The sequence below is a fragment of the Dendropsophus ebraccatus genome, chromosome 4 (assembly GCF_027789765.1).
Source record: "Dendropsophus ebraccatus isolate aDenEbr1 chromosome 4, aDenEbr1.pat, whole genome shotgun sequence".
NCBI classification, from domain to species: domain Eukaryota; kingdom Metazoa; phylum Chordata; class Amphibia; order Anura; family Hylidae; genus Dendropsophus; species Dendropsophus ebraccatus.
The window spans coordinates 134,296,414-134,303,994 of NC_091457.1; positions in this window are offsets into that span (position 1 = coordinate 134,296,414).

Here is a 7,581-nt window from a genome sequence, read left to right on the forward strand (position 1 = left end):
CTTCGAAGGATAAAAATAGCATCAAAAGACTTTTATGTACGTGAAGAAGAAAGCACAAAAAGAGCACTTGTCGCTCAAGATGGTGATTAGAAACCCATCAAGTTCTTTATTCATGCCATTAAATGCAGATAATAGTCGACACTGTTAGCTCGCGCATATGGAGTCTCGCCAAACTAAAGATGGGGAGAACGACTGTTTACAGGTGTCAAAGGGTTAACGTTAGAAGCCTAAAAAAATCTGAAAGAAATAGCAACAATATACTGAAACTAAATAATTGTATGGTACCGTCATACGGTTCAGATCTCTACGGCAGATCTGTTTATTGGTGTGAAGCCTGTCTGTACATTCGTAGTCCACCGTCACCTTGGTTGCCAAGGTTGCTTATTAGTCGAAATGACATTACCGCCTCCTACTGTAAAAACTTTATTTCACTGAAAAACTATGAATCCGGAACTGAGTGCAGTCAAGTACAATCTGTCGCCAACTCACAGTAGTCCGAGAAACTGAGCACTAACACAATAATGGTTCAGCAGGGTCAAAAAAATCTATTACTTTTGACTACACAGCTGCCGCCATGGTAGGGACAAGTTCAGCTTTGATCATAGTATTCTCTCCGAGTCAGTACTGCTGGCCAAGGACAATTTAATCTTCAGGTCGGGAGGGCAGCTGCACAGTTTTGGGCTATATACTGAATATACTTTTTCCTCAATAAAGTATGAAGAGTGGACTTTATTATCAATAATGTATAATTATTGTCCTCTCTGACCGCACATACATTATACCGCCAATACAAATTGCAAAATTATGGTTCATTGAATTTAATCATTGTGCCTAATGATCCAAAAAGCACAATGGTGTCTAAGGGTGAGGAAAGGCCTAAAATAGAAGCCATAGACAGAACCACAGATAAACAGAAATCGGTAATTTATTGTCTGAAAAACTTGTAATTTATACAAGTGATTGGGAGATTGGTTTTTACATTTGTTGAATATAAATTTCAGTTTGTGTTTGTGTCGAATTTAGTGCCCATAACTTAATACTAATACTCGTTTCTGAACAGACATTGTATAGCAGTCCTTGGTTACATACAGTACTCATACAGTGAAGTTTTCACCTATAAATCAAAGCAATATACCAAAGAATATCTAACATATATCTACTAACATATACTGTACCTCCCATATGGGTTGGGTAGAATTTCTTTGATTTGATAACGGAATGACTGCTCAGAATGTAGTCTTTGACACACTTTTCACAAAAGAAATTTCCATTAGGAAGTGACAAAATAATAATAATAATAATAATAATAATAATAATAATAATAATAATAATAATAATATGAATAAACAAAGACATAACAGGAGTGAAACATATCTGTTATGTGATAAATTGGAGGTAAGTCCTATTGACTCACTATATAAAGCAGCTTATGGTACCATATCAGTGTACTGCTAAGATACAGTATGTAACATCAAGCAGGTGCCTAAACTTTTGCCTTGAAGGGGGTTATCCTGTTAGATAAACACATTTTAAATATTTTGTTTATAACAGAAGAACAAATATTGTAGCGGCACTCACCCCATCTTTTCTTCTATTTTTATTGAAGTGCAAACAACATGTAGTGTGTGCCACTCGGCACACAGGTGAGAGAGGACAAACACAACGATACACAGCGTCGGACCGTTTCGTGCGCATGGGCACTTAGTCTACGGCTCAACGGCACTTGTCTATGGCTTGGTGTTAAGTCATATATGTGCGCAGGAAACGGTCCGTTGCTATGTAGCACTGTGTTTGTCCTCCCTCACCTGTGTGCCGACTGGCACGAGCTACATGTTGTTTGCACTTCAATAAAGATAGAAGAAAGGACGGGGTGAGTGCCGCTACTTTATTTGTTCTTCTGTTATAAAGAATTTTGCTGGATTTTCTACTTTTTACATGCTGAGCACCGCCGTGTGTCTCTTGAATACTTGAATACAAGTAATCATGTACAGTGGTGCATTGGATTACGAGCATAATTCGTTCCGGGACTGTGCTTGTAATCCAAATCCACTCTTAAACCAAAGCAAGTTTTCCCATAAGAAATTACTGAAATGCAGACAATTGGTTCCACACCCCAAAAATTGTGAATTTATATTCTGAATAACATGTAAAACAAATGAAACAAACATTTAAAAACAGCTGAATATGTCCCATTATAATTTACTGTACAGTATGGAAATCAGTATGTGGTGTATAATATATTATAGAGTAAGTGCAGAAACCTGAAAAACAGCCGCAATTTGTAGATACAGAATGGAACTGCAGATGCCCATAATGCAGGAGCGTAGTACAACAGGCTCGAATAGAGAAGCAGGGCTGCTGTCAGAGGTCTGTGTGGTTACATGACAGCAATGGGAAAGGGGGTATTTTCAGCGTGGACCAATCAGAGCTGACAGAGACTGCAGGGAGCATGAAGGAATAAGCAGGGCAGCTGTGGGCACATACATGCAGCGCTCTCTGTCCGGGGAGAGAGGGGTTACAGCTATGAAGAGATTACCTCCACAGTCTTGTCCCCTGATGTAAGCCCCAGCCTGAAGTGGATCTGCTATGATTTGGAAGGTGAGGGAGACTTCCTGGGTCAGAGTACAGTGCTGTAGACCCCACTGTGCATGCCAAGCCCCTCCCCCACTCGCCCTCCCGCCCAGTGCAGGGAGCTCTTAAACCAAAACAATGCTCTTAAACCAAGTCACAATTTTGAAAAACTGTGAGCCCTTAAACCAAAAGGCTCTTAAACCAAGTTACTCTTAAACCAAGGTACCACTGTACTGGGAAAGTTGTTTGCCGCGTAGTGAGTATAAGGTCCCCATATTGCACAGGAGACGCAGAGGAGGAAGGTATGTGTCTTACCTTTCTCCTTGGTGCCGATCCTGTGCAGTTAGTTGTGTGTTTCACGGTCCAGTGAAACTGTTAGGAGCCCTGGGGCATCTGTTAGGAACACAACCCGCCCCTCACAGCGTCGATCTGGTCCGCACCTTTCATTATCATTAGAAGGTGGTGGGCAGGCTGGGAGGGGATCAGTGCTATGGGGGCGGGCAGTGCTCCTAATGGGCACCCGAGTTCTCCTAGCCGTCTTACCAGACCATGAAGCCCACAAATAACTGCACCAGAATGGCGCTGAAAAGGAAGGTAAGAGAAGCACATCCTCCTATGCAATAGGAACATATCACCAGGTTAGATTCATCTAACCTCCTCATAGTTCCCCTTTAAGTCCCAGCAATGTGTGGGCAGAGAATTAAACATATGTCAAAGAAACTCATTAGTATGTTAAAGCATCTACTCAACAAGCCAAACAACTATATTAAGTACATATACAAATCAAAGTGACAAGTGCTGACAAGTGTCATAAATAATTTAAATATATGCCATTTCCTGAAATGAGTAGAAATTAATTCAACCAAAGCAGAAAAAGAATTATATAAAAATGTGCTTTCGTGGATCAGTTTATCTAATACAAGATAGTTAAAGGTTACCCATCATGATGTTTACTCACCCAATCGGTGTGCAGTCGCCGAAAGTTTGGGAAACTATGGATCGAAACATTTCCCATTCAGTTCTGTGCACAAGCCCTATTGGATCACAATAGAGCTTGGGCACAGTACCGACCCAGCCTGATCACATCCATAGTTACCCAAACTTCCAGCGGCAGGAGCAACTGTACACTGGGTGTGAGGGAACATCATGACGGGTAACTTTTAAAAAATAAATAAGTCACAGTATAGTTAAGTATATGTTACTAGCACAATACAGAACTATCATATCAAACTCCATATATTGCTTGAGTAAAGGAAAGCTGTGATCACATGTAGAATTTTGATGAGTATTTTGGTCAGTATTTTTAGCCAAAACCAGGAATGGAACTGAGAGAGAAAAAATTTAATGGGAAGGTTATCCCCTTTTTCCTGGTTTTCATTAAAAATGATAAAACTTAAGGGAAATATTCCCAATATAACAGAGAGGTCATGAAATAACAGAAGAACATTTAAAAATGTACAGACCACAGGATGGCTAGATGTAATGTATCCATAGTAATGGGTTTTTACTAGAGATGAGCGAATAGTGAAATATTCGGTTCGATTGGATTCGATTTGAATAGCTCCCGATATTTGACTATTCGATCGAATATCGAATCCCATTATAGTCTATGGGGGAAAAATCCTTGGGACCTGGAAATCAAGATTCGACGAATTGGAGGTCACCAAGTCCAAGACATCTTTAGAAAGTGATGCAAACACCTGAGGAATACATCTGGGAAAGCAGGGAAGCAGTATTACATGAATCGGTATTACCGGGGTTAGCGATCCCCGGCAATAATGCCGATTCCTGTAGTAGTTAATATTTAGTTAATTAAAAAAAGTTTTGTTCTAAAAATGTTATTTTAGTTGTTCAATGGCTTAATTAAAACGAATCCATGCTTTTGCAATTAAATATACTGTTAATTTAAAAAAAAAAGTATATTTATTTATTTATTTACAGTAAATTTAATTGCAAAAGTATGTATTCATTTTAATTAAGCTATTGAACAACGAAAATAACTTTATTAGAACGAAAATGTGTTTTATTAATTAAATATTAACTACTACAGGAAGCTCTATTGCTGGCAATACCTATTGCCGGTAATATACAGTAGCTGAATGTAATAATTAATACAGTACTTTAACTAAAACAGCAAATGTTTCTTCTAATAATGCTATTTTTTTTATCACAATAGCATTATTAGAAGAAACGATTAGAGTCGACATATAAAGAGCCGGTCCCATCACACTAAGCTCAGTGTTCCGGGGACCGGCAAAGAGAGAAGATAGAAGAGAGAAGAGAGAAGATAGAAGATATAAGACATCAGAGGGTGAGAAGAAAGCTCCCCCCCTGCACTATACCCATCCCAGCAAGGAAGGGGGGTCACATAACCCCTTCCTTGCTGGTATGGGTGCAGTCTGACATCAGTCTGGACCCCTAGGGGTCAAGTGGGGACCCTTACCTAACCCCCTGGGGGTCAGATTGTTCAGTATGGCACCCAAAGGTTTAAGGGGAATGCAATGCATCCTCCCTTAACCCCTTGGGTGCCACACTGTAAGCAGCAATCTGTAAATATGCTGCATACTGTAAGGTGCACAACACCGCTCACAATGATTGGTGTTGTGCTCCTGTTTGTGTGTTTTTTGTGTTTTTCTCCCTTTTTGTTTTTCAGATATCGGTATTCTGTGGATTACAGCGGATTCGATGGAATACGCCGATGACTAGCGGTTGTTGGGATTTTTTTTTTTATAAAATGATCAACAAGGGGTGTTTTTATTTGAATAAAAAAAAATTCTCATTTGTGTCGTGTCTTTATTTCTTTACTATATAGACTTAGTAGTGGAAGCCGTTTAATAGACGGAATCCATTATTAAGTCGGGGCTTAGTGTTAGCCGGTATAAAATGGCTAACACTAACCCCCCCCCCCCATTATTACCCCAGTACCCAATGCCACCAGGGGTACTGGGAAGAGCCGGGTGCCAGTGGTCCCGGAGCATCAAAACTGGCGCTCCTGGACTGGGCGGCAGCAGGCTGTTAATATTAAGGCTGGGGAGGGCCAAAAACAATGGCCCTTACCACACTGGTGTTACTAGGCTTCTGTTGCTTGGTTTTTAACCCAGCTGGTTATGAAAATAGGGGGAACCCTACGTGTTTTTTTTTTATTATTATTATTTATTTAAAGAAAAAAACATGTAGGGTTCCCCCTATTTTCATAACCAGCCGGGTTAAAAACCAAGCAACAGCAGCCTAGTAACACCAGGGTGCCATTGTTTTTGGTCCTCCCCAGCCTTAATATTACCAGCCTGCTGCCGCCCCAGTCCAGGAGCGCCAATTTTGACACTCTGGGACCACTGGCACCCGGCTCTTCCCAGTACCCCTGGTGGCATTGGGTACTGGGGTAATATTAGGGGGTTAGTGTTAGCCATTTTATACCAGCTAACACTAAGCCCTGACTTAGTAATGGATTCCGTCTATTAGACAGCTTCCACTACTAAGTCTATATAGTAAAGAAATAAAGACACGACACAAGTGAAAAATATTTTTTATTCAAATAAAAACACTCCCAGACCCCTTGTTGACCATTTTATTAAAAAGATAATCGCTGGTCATTGACGTAGCCCATCGAATCCGCTGTAATCCACAGAAAACTGATATCTGAAAAGCAAAAATGGAGAAACACACAAAAAAAAACACAAACAGGTGCACAACACCCATCATTGTGAGTGTGTTGTGCACCTTACAGTATGCAGATTGCTGCTTACAGTGTGGCACCCAAGAGGTTAAAGGAGGATGCATTGCATCCCCCTTAACCCTTTGGGTGCCATACTGAACAATCTGGCCCCCAGTAGGTTAAGTAAAGGTCCCCACTTAACCCCTTGGGGGCCAGACTGATGTCAGACTGCACCCATACCAGCAAGGAAGGGGTTAAGTGACCCCCCTTCCTTGCTGGGATGGGTGTAGTGCAGGAGGGGGGAGCTTTCTTCTCACCCTCCGATGTCTTCTATCTTCTCTCTTCTTTCTTCTATCTTCTCTCTTCGCTGGTACCCGACACACTGAGCTTAGTGTGACGAGACCGGCTCTTTATACGTTCGCTCAGCCAATCAGCTGAGCGGGCATATAAATCTAAATGTTTCTTCTAATGTTGCTATTGTGATAAAAAAAAATAGCATCATTAAAAGAAACAGTTGCTGTTTTAATTAAAGTAAGGTATTAATTATTACATTCAGCTGTATTACCGGCAATAGGTATTGCCGGCAATAGAGCTTCCTGTAAAAGTTAATATTTAATTAATAAAACACATTTTCATTCTAATAAAGTTATTTTCGTTGTTCAATAGCTTAATTTAAACAAATACATACTTTTGCAATTAAATATACTGTAAATAAATAAATATACATATATATATTTTTTTTTTTATTAACAGCATATTTAATTGCAAAAGCATGGATTCGTTTTAATTAAGCTATTGAACAACTAAAATAACTTTTTTAGAACAAAACTTTTTTTTGTTAATTAAATATTAACTATTACAGGAATCAGCATTATTTCCGGGGATCGCTAACCCCGGTAATACTTATCCCTGTAATTTTGCTTCCCTGCTTTCCCAGGGAGCAGGAAACTTTATTAAAACAGCTAAATTATTGTTTAGCTGTTTTAGTAAAGTTAATTTAGATTTGAATATTCGATCACATATTCGGTCGAACTCGAAACTTTCGAATACTGCAGTATTTGATCAAATAGCTATTCGATCGAATACTATTCGCTCATCTCTAGTTTTTACCCATTGGCCAGCAGGAATTTAAGCACTCATCACTCATCAAGTTATTGGTATAGATTTTCTAAGAATTTCTAAAAATTGGACTAATCCAATTGTTCTTTAAAATTAACAAAAATAACACTGCGCACTGCAAATCACTGCTGTGATTTTTAAAACTGACTGAAAACATCCCTACAGTTTCTGTGTAAAATGATGCCAACCAAGTGCATTTCCTTTGCTTTAGGAGTGTGTGACCTAGTAAACTTAGAAAA